The following is a 12,702-nucleotide window of genomic DNA, read 5'->3' on the forward strand; positions in this document are numbered from 1 at the left end:
CCGTCGACTGGACCAAGCTGATCGGTCGACTAGGCCAGGGCAGTTGATCGGACCAAAGTGGTAAGTGGACCGGGTCAGGGCGGTTGGTCGAGCCTAAGTGGTCTATCGACTGGGCCAAGACGGTTAGTCGGTAGTTGGTCAACCCAAAGTGATCGATCGAATGGGCAAGGGTGGCTAATCAAGCCTAAGTATGTCGATCAACAAGGTCAGGGGCAACCGTTCAAGCCAAAGTATGATGTTGATCGCGTCGAGGTGGCCGGTGGAGGCAATGTGCTGTGCTGACGTGGTTGAGGAGGCTAGTCGAGACAATTTGCAAAAACAACATGCAAAGTGTAGGATGTAAAACATGTCTAACATGATGCAAGTGATCACCATCGATAGAGAGTCATACTCATGCTAACAACCTCACTTAGGTACCTAAGGATTAGCTCTTGGATACGCAACAAAGCCACCTCCTTCTTTGGCAAGAAGTATGGGGGGCTTCACATTCAGATTTCCAAAAGGAAACCCTCAACAATGTTGTGGAATGAACTAGCTACAAAGCTTTTTCTATTCCACAACTCATGATTTTATAAAGTGAGCTAGCTACACAGCTTTTATCACTTCCCAAACTCCAAATATCTCGACCCCTCCAAGGAGGGTTGGAAATGCCAAAGCAAGGGGAAATTAGGAATCTGACGTGCTTAGAACTTAGATATAAGGCTTGGAACGAGAAGTCACTCAGCTTCGCAAGGGATGTGTCCAATAAAAAATTTCTAACCTAGTGCTTCCACTAGGAAATCAATGACCAATTAATAAGCGTATGACCATGTCAGCTTGTGTCGGCAGGCCAACTAGCCTAACGTGGGTGACCGAACCCACAACACCTAGCAAAATCTACTTCTAGGGCTTGCTAATAAAGATTTTATGGAATCTCACCAACATGGCGTTTGATGTCATGTTTCTTCACGAAGCTTGAAGCTCTCCTAGTGGTAGGAGATATGGCGATGTTTCGGTGAAGCTCTGGCGAGGTTTGCTCCACTCTGGTGAAGTCTGCTTTACTCCTTCAAAGAATGAATAAGCTCTCCTTTAGAAGGACAGTCTGGTGAGATTTCAGTGAAGTTCTAGTGGTGCTTCAACGATCTTTCCCGAAGCTAGGATGAAACTCTCCCTTAGTTAAGGAGAGGAGACACCTTGCTTTCCTGCTAGCCAAGCTCTTCCTCATAAAACTCTCCTCATACACTCAAATGAAGTGATGGGAGAGGAGGAAGGAGATGGAAGAAGAAGAAGAAGTTGGGAGATAACCAACTCTCTTAAGCTTCTCTTTGAGGAAGATGAAGAATCTCCCTCCTTTTTCCTTGCTCCAAGCTCTAAGCTCTAAGATCCTTGAGGAAGAAGATGGAGTTCTCCCTTTGTGCTCTCAAGCACTCAAAGCTTCAGCCACCTAAAACTGAAATGAGAGGAGATGATTTGAAATGGGGGAGAAGAGGGGTTAAACCAACCCTTCCCTTCTCATTTGCCAAAAATAGCCTTGTTAAACCTTTTTGAAAGCTTTCAAAAGTGGTTTAAAAAAGGTATAATTAAACTTTTTTCGATCCCTAAGTAAATCTTCTCTAAGTCAATGAAATCCTACAATTTCGGCTGCCAAGCGAGGTGTGCTAGGGTCAAAACAGCTCAAAAATTGAGATTTTTTGCATCTTAGAACTGGGCTGACACCTAGGTGCAATGACCACGACACCCAATATGGTGTCAGCAGGCTAGCGCTTACTTTGTTGGAGCTTGGGAAATTATCGTTTTTGGGTCATTTTGGGCACCTAAGCCCCCAGTCTAGTGCCTAGCCACCAGTAGGCTAGCACATACTTTCCTAGGGCTCTGTTTGGAGGCTTCAGAGGTAGTTTTGGGCTCCTATACGTCTGGGGCTAGCGACCATGCGCCGATCTGACCCGAAAGTGTTGATTTTCTCATAGATCGTCTGACTGAGGGTTTCTTCGATTTGTGAGCTATGAGGAACCAAGCATGAATGAAATATAACTCATTAAATTCAAAATTATGTATTTTTATTGGTCATTTGTATGATAAATCATCGCTAATGGTCGCCTTAAACCACGATATTGGTAGAGTGTTCCAAACCCTAATTTTCTCTCTGCTAATTATGGGTTTATAAACCGGAGGTTTTGGTGCACGGGCGCCACGAACCACCGCGGAGGTAAAATCGGTCTGAACCCAAAATTCTCCAAAATGTGCGCGGAAAATCTTGGCGGCTTGAAAAAATATTTTCTCTTTACTTCTTTAACTTGATGGAACATCTACTGATGCATCTAACTTATGAGGGTAACGTAGGAGCCCAGTGAAGTAGCAATAATTGTATCCCTTTGAGAAGTATGTATTCCAAATAATAATTATTTAATTTATAATGATTCATTGTCATTAATTTTAAATAATTAATGATATCACAAATTTTTGAATAAAATCAAAAGAATCATAAAAATGAAGTATTGCTTGAAGGCTCGATATAAAAGACATAATTGCTACAGGAGACTAACTATTTTTTGTTTGTATTACTTGAGCAACAAAAACCAATCGATTAAGCTAATGGTGAGTTGCCTTCAAAACTTGTGTTATTTGTATTTCAATAATGAGATTAAGTATCAGGGAAATGCAATTCACGGTACATCAATGATAATGGGCTATGAGTTGGTTCTTTTAAACTGTGATAAAGTTCAACAATTTATTGAGTAGATGTGCAATAATTTGCATATGTTCGTGTTATTACTAAAACTTCTACGCTTGCTTGATTATCAAAATTTTAATTATTGAACATGTTATTTGTTATCTACTTAATTGTTGAGGATAAGAGTGTTATAAGCAAAATGATTTAAAAATAATTTTTAATAAGGTTTGAATCATGCACAAGTTTAACTAACTTGATAATTCACAAATATATAATTTGAGCACTCAAATTATAAATTCTTTTTATTTTTTTAATAAGTTCATAATCAAAACTAAATAAACTTATAAGACTAAAATTTGATATGAATTGTTATAAATTTTACACTAGTTTTTTGTTTAAAGAGAAGAAAACATATAATTACAGTGTTGTGTTGAAGGAAATGCCCACCCCGATAATGAGACTGCATACGTGGTATTCTTCAATAAGTAGTGCAATTATAATATTTGAGTAATATTGAGCATAATGTATTTTTTATTCAATTATGAGTGTTGTGACCATGTTCTTAATCGAGAAATAAAAATAATAAACCCATATGATATCAATGAAGTTAAAATGAATAGAAGATATATGAAGTTTTATCCATTCATTCTAGTATGTCAAATAAGTAAAGTATATTAACTTAGATATCTCGATAGCAAGAGAAACTTGAATGGGTAGAGGTTATCAAGACTAAACTTAGAGCGACAATTGAGACACAAAGTATTGTTGAAGTGCATTAAGATCAAAAAATATTATTTTTTTATATTCCTATTGATTCTATTGAGCAAGGAATTACCTTAGAGGATGTTGCTAGAGCTTTTAAGGAAGTTAGTCACATTATAGATGAGTCTGATGATGATATATATGAGAAAATTTTAAATTTATCATATACTCATGACTTCTGTGATGAAAAGAATAAGATGGTGTGTAGATTTAGTTGTTTAATTTCTTTCTACTTAACTTTGTATAGTTTTAGGTTTCGTTATTTTCATTTTTTGTCCTAATGTTTCTTAAATTTACCTGTTTATACTTGCATTACATTTACTTTTAGTTTTATATTGGCTTTATTTCCATTTTTTCTCTTAATTAAAAATATTATTTTTTTCTATTTATAATATTTCCTATTTCTTGTTACATATGGCATTAGGCGGTGACGACGACGTGATGTTTCTCAGAGATCAGTTGTCTCTAAGTTCTTCTAGAGTAAGAATCAGACAGTTTTGTGCTCCACCCTACAATTAAACACAACTATGATGACCATCACTTTGATCACCACATCGATACCTATCAAGCCAGCAACCCCACCTCAAATTACATAGACCTTTCTCACCCATGCACGTCGTAGCACACTACTACCTCAAGCTTCCTTTGAGGTAGTCCCCTCCTCTCCTATTTGTCCCACTATGGTGGACACTGGCTCCAAACTCCTTCACAAAGAGTCGAATGGATATTCATAAGTATTTCAAGTTATATTCATTTGTATTATTTCTCTATTATAATTAATACTTTTTTAGGTTTTATCCATATAGGCAGCCTATCAACAGAATCACAAAGATCAACAAGTCGATATGATGCTCCATTTTTATCGTGAAACAAGATCCTAGAAAAGGTTTGAGACACATGGTGTTATTACTAAAACTTCTACGCTTGCTTGATTATCAAAATTTTAATTATTGAACATGTTATTTGTTATCTACTTAATTGTTGAGGATAAGAGTGTTATAAGCAAAATGATTTAAAAATAATTTTTAATAAGGTTTGAATCATGCACAAGTTTAACTAACTCGATAATTCACAAATATATAATTTGAGCACTCAAATTATAAATTCTTTTTATTTTTTTAATAAGTTCATAATCAAAACTAAATAAACTTATAAGACTAAAATTTGATATGAATTGTTATAAATTTTACACTAGTTTTTTGTTTAAAGAGAAGAAAACATATAATTACAGTGTTGTGTTGAAGGAAATGCCCACCCCGATAATGAGACTGCATACGTGGTATTCTTCAATAAGTAGTGCAATTATAATATTTGAGTAATATTGAGCATAATGTATTTTTTATTCAATTATGAGTGTTGTGACCATGTTCTTAATCGAGAAATAAAAATAATAAACCCATATGATATCAATGAAGTTAAAATGAATAGAAGATATATGAAGTTTTATCCATTCATTCTAGTATGTCAAATAAGTAAAGTATATTAACTTAGATATCTCGATAGCAAGAGAAACTTGAATGGGTAGAGGTTATCAAGACTAAACTTAGAGCGACAATTGAGACACAAAGTATTGTTGAAGTGCATTAAGATCAAAAAATATTATTTTTTTATATTCCTATTGATTCTATTGAGCAAGGAATTACCTTAGAGGATGTTGCTAGAGCTTTTAAGGAAGTTAGTCACATTATAGATGAGTCTGATGATGATATATATGAGAAAATTTTAAATTTATCATATACTCATGACTTCTGTGATGAAAAGAATAAGATGGTGTGTAGATTTAGTTGTTTAATTTCTTTCTACTTAACTTTGTATAGTTTTAGGTTTCGTTATTTTCATTTTTTGTCCTAATGTTTCTTAAATTTACCTGTTTATACTTGCATTACATTTACTTTTAGTTTTATATTGGCTTTATTTCCATTTTTTCTCTTAATTAAAAATATTATTTTTTTCTATTTATAATATTTCCTATTTCTTGTTACATATGGCATTAGGCGGTGACGACGACGTGATGTTTCTCAGAGATCAGTTGTCTCTAAGTTCTTCTAGAGTAAGAATCAGACAGTTTTGTGCTCCACCCTACAATTAAACACAACTATGATGACCATCACTTTGATCACCACATCGATACCTATCAAGCCAGCAACCCCACCTCAAATTACATAGACCTTTCTCACCCATGCACGTCGTAGCACACTACTACCTCAAGCTTCCTTTGAGGTAGTCCCCTCCTCTCCTATTTGTCCCACTATGGTGGACACTGGCTCCAAACTCCTTCACAAAGAGTCGAATGGATATTCATAAGTATTTCAAGTTATATTCATTTGTATTATTTCTCTATTATAATTAATACTTTTTTAGGTTTTATCCATATAGGCAGCCTATCAACAGAATCACAAAGATCAACAAGTCGATATGATGCTCCATTTTTATCGTGAAACAAGATCCTAGAAAAGGTTTGAGACACATGGTGTTATTACTAAAACTTCTACGCTTGCTTGATTATCAAAATTTTAATTATTGAACATGTTATTTGTTATCTACTTAATTGTTGAGGATAAGAGTGTTATAAGCAAAATGATTTAAAAATAATTTTTAATAAGGTTTGAATCATGCACAAGTTTAACTAACTCGATAATTCACAAATATATAATTTGAGCACTCAAATTATAAATTCTTTTTATTTTTTTAATAAGTTCATAATCAAAACTAAATAAACTTATAAGACTAAAATTTGATATGAATTGTTATAAATTTTACACTAGTTTTTTGTTTAAAGAGAAGAAAACATATAATTACAGTGTTGTGTTGAAGGAAATGCCCACCCCGATAATGAGACTGCATACGTGGTATTCTTCAATAAGTAGTGCAATTATAATATTTGAGTAATATTGAGCATAATGTATTTTTTATTCAATTATGAGTGTTGTGACCATGTTCTTAATCGAGAAATAAAAATAATAAACCCATATGATATCAATGAAGTTAAAATGAATAGAAGATATATGAAGTTTTATCCATTCATTCTAGTATGTCAAATAAGTAAAGTATATTAACTTAGATATCTCGATAGCAAGAGAAACTTGAATGGGTAGAGGTTATCAAGACTAAACTTAGAGCGACAATTGAGACACAAAGTATTGTTGAAGTGCATTAAGATCAAAAAATATTATTTTTTTATATTCCTATTGATTCTATTGAGCAAGGAATTACCTTAGAGGATGTTGCTAGAGCTTTTAAGGAAGTTAGTCACATTATAGATGAGTCTGATGATGATATATATGAGAAAATTTTAAATTTATCATATACTCATGACTTCTGTGATGAAAAGAATAAGATGGTGTGTAGATTTAGTTGTTTAATTTCTTTCTACTTAACTTTGTATAGTTTTAGGTTTCGTTATTTTCATTTTTTGTCCTAATGTTTCTTAAATTTACCTGTTTATACTTGCATTACATTTACTTTTAGTTTTATATTGGCTTTATTTCCATTTTTTCTCTTAATTAAAAATATTATTTTTTTCTATTTATAATATTTCCTATTTCTTGTTACATATGGCATTAGGCGGTGACGACGACGTGATGTTTCTCAGAGATCAGTTGTCTCTAAGTTCTTCTAGAGTAAGAATCAGACAGTTTTGTGCTCCACCCTACAATTAAACACAACTATGATGACCATCACTTTGATCACCACATCGATACCTATCAAGCCAGCAACCCCACCTCAAATTACATAGACCTTTCTCACCCATGCACGTCGTAGCACACTACTACCTCAAGCTTCCTTTGAGGTAGTCCCCTCCTCTCCTATTTGTCCCACTATGGTGGACACTGGCTCCAAACTCCTTCACAAAGAGTCGAATGGATATTCATAAGTATTTCAAGTTATATTCATTTGTATTATTTCTCTATTATAATTAATACTTTTTTAGGTTTTATCCATATAGGCAGCCTATCAACAGAATCACAAAGATCAACAAGTCGATATGATGCTCCATTTTTATCGTGAAACAAGATCCTAGAAAAGGTTTGAGACACATGGTGTTATTACTAAAACTTCTACGCTTGCTTGATTATCAAAATTTTAATTATTGAACATGTTATTTGTTATCTACTTAATTGTTGAGGATAAGAGTGTTATAAGCAAAATGATTTAAAAATAATTTTTAATAAGGTTTGAATCATGCACAAGTTTAACTAACTCGATAATTCACAAATATATAATTTGAGCACTCAAATTATAAATTCTTTTTATTTTTTTAATAAGTTCATAATCAAAACTAAATAAACTTATAAGACTAAAATTTGATATGAATTGTTATAAATTTTACACTAGTTTTTTGTTTAAAGAGAAGAAAACATATAATTACAGTGTTGTGTTGAAGGAAATGCCCACCCCGATAATGAGACTGCATACGTGGTATTCTTCAATAAGTAGTGCAATTATAATATTTGAGTAATATTGAGCATAATGTATTTTTTATTCAATTATGAGTGTTGTGACCATGTTCTTAATCGAGAAATAAAAATAATAAACCCATATGATATCAATGAAGTTAAAATGAATAGAAGATATATGAAGTTTTATCCATTCATTCTAGTATGTCAAATAAGTAAAGTATATTAACTTAGATATCTCGATAGCAAGAGAAACTTGAATGGGTAGAGGTTATCAAGACTAAACTTAGAGCGACAATTGAGACACAAAGTATTGTTGAAGTGCATTAAGATCAAAAAATATTATTTTTTTATATTCCTATTGATTCTATTGAGCAAGGAATTACCTTAGAGGATGTTGCTAGAGCTTTTAAGGAAGTTAGTCACATTATAGATGAGTCTGATGATGATATATATGAGAAAATTTTAAATTTATCATATACTCATGACTTCTGTGATGAAAAGAATAAGATGGTGTGTAGATTTAGTTGTTTAATTTCTTTCTACTTAACTTTGTATAGTTTTAGGTTTCGTTATTTTCATTTTTTGTCCTAATGTTTCTTAAATTTACCTGTTTATACTTGCATTACATTTACTTTTAGTTTTATATTGGCTTTATTTCCATTTTTTCTCTTAATTAAAAATATTATTTTTTTCTATTTATAATATTTCCTATTTCTTGTTACATATGGCATTAGGCGGTGACGACGACGTGATGTTTCTCAGAGATCAGTTGTCTCTAAGTTCTTCTAGAGTAAGAATCAGACAGTTTTGTGCTCCACCCTACAATTAAACACAACTATGATGACCATCACTTTGATCACCACATCGATACCTATCAAGCCAGCAACCCCACCTCAAATTACATAGACCTTTCTCACCCATGCACGTCGTAGCACACTACTACCTCAAGCTTCCTTTGAGGTAGTCCCCTCCTCTCCTATTTGTCCCACTATGGTGGACACTGGCTCCAAACTCCTTCACAAAGAGTCGAATGGATATTCATAAGTATTTCAAGTTATATTCATTTGTATTATTTCTCTATTATAATTAATACTTTTTTAGGTTTTATCCATATAGGCAGCCTATCAACAGAATCACAAAGATCAACAAGTCGATATGATGCTCCATTTTTATCGTGAAACAAGATCCTAGAAAAGGTTTGAGACACATGGTGTTATTACTAAAACTTCTACGCTTGCTTGATTATCAAAATTTTAATTATTGAACATGTTATTTGTTATCTACTTAATTGTTGAGGATAAGAGTGTTATAAGCAAAATGATTTAAAAATAATTTTTAATAAGGTTTGAATCATGCACAAGTTTAACTAACTCGATAATTCACAAATATATAATTTGAGCACTCAAATTATAAATTCTTTTTATTTTTTTAATAAGTTCATAATCAAAACTAAATAAACTTATAAGACTAAAATTTGATATGAATTGTTATAAATTTTACACTAGTTTTTTGTTTAAAGAGAAGAAAACATATAATTACAGTGTTGTGTTGAAGGAAATGCCCACCCCGATAATGAGACTGCATACGTGGTATTCTTCAATAAGTAGTGCAATTATAATATTTGAGTAATATTGAGCATAATGTATTTTTTATTCAATTATGAGTGTTGTGACCATGTTCTTAATCGAGAAATAAAAATAATAAACCCATATGATATCAATGAAGTTAAAATGAATAGAAGATATATGAAGTTTTATCCATTCATTCTAGTATGTCAAATAAGTAAAGTATATTAACTTAGATATCTCGATAGCAAGAGAAACTTGAATGGGTAGAGGTTATCAAGACTAAACTTAGAGCGACAATTGAGACACAAAGTATTGTTGAAGTGCATTAAGATCAAAAAATATTATTTTTTTATATTCCTATTGATTCTATTGAGCAAGGAATTACCTTAGAGGATGTTGCTAGAGCTTTTAAGGAAGTTAGTCACATTATAGATGAGTCTGATGATGATATATATGAGAAAATTTTAAATTTATCATATACTCATGACTTCTGTGATGAAAAGAATAAGATGGTGTGTAGATTTAGTTGTTTAATTTCTTTCTACTTAACTTTGTATAGTTTTAGGTTTCGTTATTTTCATTTTTTGTCCTAATGTTTCTTAAATTTACCTGTTTATACTTGCATTACATTTACTTTTAGTTTTATATTGGCTTTATTTCCATTTTTTCTCTTAATTAAAAATATTATTTTTTTCTATTTATAATATTTCCTATTTCTTGTTACATATGGCATTAGGCGGTGACGACGACGTGATGTTTCTCAGAGATCAGTTGTCTCTAAGTTCTTCTAGAGTAAGAATCAGACAGTTTTGTGCTCCACCCTACAATTAAACACAACTATGATGACCATCACTTTGATCACCACATCGATACCTATCAAGCCAGCAACCCCACCTCAAATTACATAGACCTTTCTCACCCATGCACGTCGTAGCACACTACTACCTCAAGCTTCCTTTGAGGTAGTCCCCTCCTCTCCTATTTGTCCCACTATGGTGGACACTGGCTCCAAACTCCTTCACAAAGAGTCGAATGGATATTCATAAGTATTTCAAGTTATATTCATTTGTATTATTTCTCTATTATAATTAATACTTTTTTAGGTTTTATCCATATAGGCAGCCTATCAACAGAATCACAAAGATCAACAAGTCGATATGATGCTCCATTTTTATCGTGAAACAAGATCCTAGAAAAGGTTTGAGACACATGGTGTTATTACTAAAACTTCTACGCTTGCTTGATTATCAAAATTTTAATTATTGAACATGTTATTTGTTATCTACTTAATTGTTGAGGATAAGAGTGTTATAAGCAAAATGATTTAAAAATAATTTTTAATAAGGTTTGAATCTAAATCATAAGTAAACCTTAATATGCCTTGGATCAATTAAGCCTTATAATTTTTTACAAGATTTTATGAATTTCCATATTTTATATCATATATATATATATATATTTATTTATTTATTTATTTATTTATTTTGAATAAAAGCTAAATTAAAGAAACCCCTAACCTAGACGTCCAAAAAATTTGGAAAAATTTTCAGAGGTTAATTATGACATAGGAAATTATCTTGAAAAATTTGAGATTGATTAATTAAATAATTAGGGTTTAATTTATATTATTTACATTTTATAAATTTTCAAATTAATTAAAATTTTCCAATAAAAATTGACACTTATTTTTCTTAGGTTGAGCTCGCTCTTGTGAACATTTTGGTGATTTTTTCATAAATTTTGGATTTCTCTTTAACTAATTATTAATTTTTTGAGTTTCTTTTTAATTTAAAAGGGTTTATTATTCAATATTCCTAATTTCTTAGATGACCCTGTGCTTTTCATACGTCCATTCTAACGTGAGGCCTATAAAGGTCAATTATGTAGTATGGATTGATCACCAACGTCCACTCCAAACATTGAGAATAAATGCCAATGATTTCATTCCATAACTTCAGCCATGAAATGTCTTTCACATGGGCAAACCTTTGATCGCTTATGTGCAAAATGATCAGAAGACACAAGGTCAGGTTTTAGCCTACTAATTTTGGTCCTTAAACCTAATTAACTTCTCTAATTTTCAAAATTGAAGGAAAAGATGTATGATTTGAGTAATTCATTTAGATAGGTTTTAGATTAAGATGATTCTCGTGGCACAGAGTTTTGTAAGGATCTCATGAACACTTATCCTTCAGGTATCATAAGCTGGGGATGGTTGGATGTTTGATGTCTTGTGAACTCATTAAAATTGGTGGTTAGGGTCCATAAGGGCCTTGTGAAGAAGGTGGATGCTCTTTAAGAGTTCTTCTGAAACTAGGGAGTGAATTTAATGAATAAATTCCAATTGGGATGACACTTAAGAGAAAATTCAATTTTCTCACTTTTCGATCATGACAGCAATGACGGAGTTGAGGGAAGATTGTTTTACTCTCTATAGAGATAATATAGACAACATAGATGGAATCAATGCGACAACTAAGACCTGGGAGCCTAGGAGAGCACTGAAGACGTGGGTTGATGCAAAGAGTTTTCAATTGAGGTGAAGCCCTTTCAACTTAGTCAAGGGGTAGCTCAGGCTTTAAGTGCAACTCAACCAAGCTAGAGGGAGTCAGGGGGAGACTAAGGGCCTAGTAGAGATCTTGATGACGCTAATTTGGGCAATCCATCAGGCTTTGGACAGGTGGACCAATCAATGTTTGGGTTGGCTCTTAGGTGAACCTGTGGGTGCGCTCGATTTAGTTAACTCGCATGAGCTATATCTATCCAGGGACTTTTGAGATCATAAATTATGACATGGCTAAGACAATTTGGCTGGGATTTGACAAGGTTAGCCATTTGGGAACTAGGTGCTTCTTGAGTTGGCCATTTGGGTTAAGTTGAGTGCATATGAGTGAATAAAAGTATCAAGCTTGGTGTAGGTAGTTTATAGACACGAACAATTAGCGCCTAAGCAGGCCAATTATTGTTGGGTGAGCCTTTACATCTAAATCAGCTAGCAGGGTAACTTTTGGATTCACTTGGGGTTTGTGTTTAGCCAGCTCAAGTATAAATTTAAATTGAACCGTGTTTATGTTAAGTTTTAGTTCATATTAATATTAGGTTTTCCTTTTGTTTAATTAAGTTAAATTTAGGTTAAATTAGGACTAAACTATCAAGTTAAGTTGGATGAAAAGTAGTTTGAGTTTGTTTCAAATCTTGGTTAATTCAACTTGAATTCAAGTTCAACTTAATATTAAATGAAATTTAGCTTCATTCTAGTTCAAGTTAAGTTTCATTTTGTTATTTTAGGATGAGTTACATTTCAAACTCATTAGATTTGAGG

The sequence above is a fragment of the Phalaenopsis equestris genome, unplaced genomic scaffold (assembly GCF_001263595.1).
Source record: "Phalaenopsis equestris unplaced genomic scaffold, ASM126359v1 Scaffold000002, whole genome shotgun sequence".
Lineage (NCBI taxonomy): Eukaryota > Viridiplantae > Streptophyta > Magnoliopsida > Asparagales > Orchidaceae > Phalaenopsis > Phalaenopsis equestris.